The following is a 214-nucleotide window of genomic DNA, read 5'->3' on the forward strand; positions in this document are numbered from 1 at the left end:
GACTTGCGCACCTGCCGATGTTCAGTCGATCCATTGTGCTGGTGTCAAAACTGAATAGTCCTAATTGATTTATATGGGCAGTTGTTTGGTTTGCTTGGGCTACGCAATACGCCCTACTTCATTCTGGTTGTCATGCCTACATTACATTACATTATGGATATCCTAGCGTGGTATCCTCGCTTCTTTTGATAGTGACTCCCCCCCCCCCCCCCCC

The sequence above is a fragment of the Opisthorchis viverrini genome, assembly GCF_000715545.1.
Source record: "Opisthorchis viverrini unplaced genomic scaffold opera_v5_143, whole genome shotgun sequence".
NCBI classification, from domain to species: Eukaryota; Metazoa; Platyhelminthes; class Trematoda; order Opisthorchiida; family Opisthorchiidae; genus Opisthorchis; species Opisthorchis viverrini.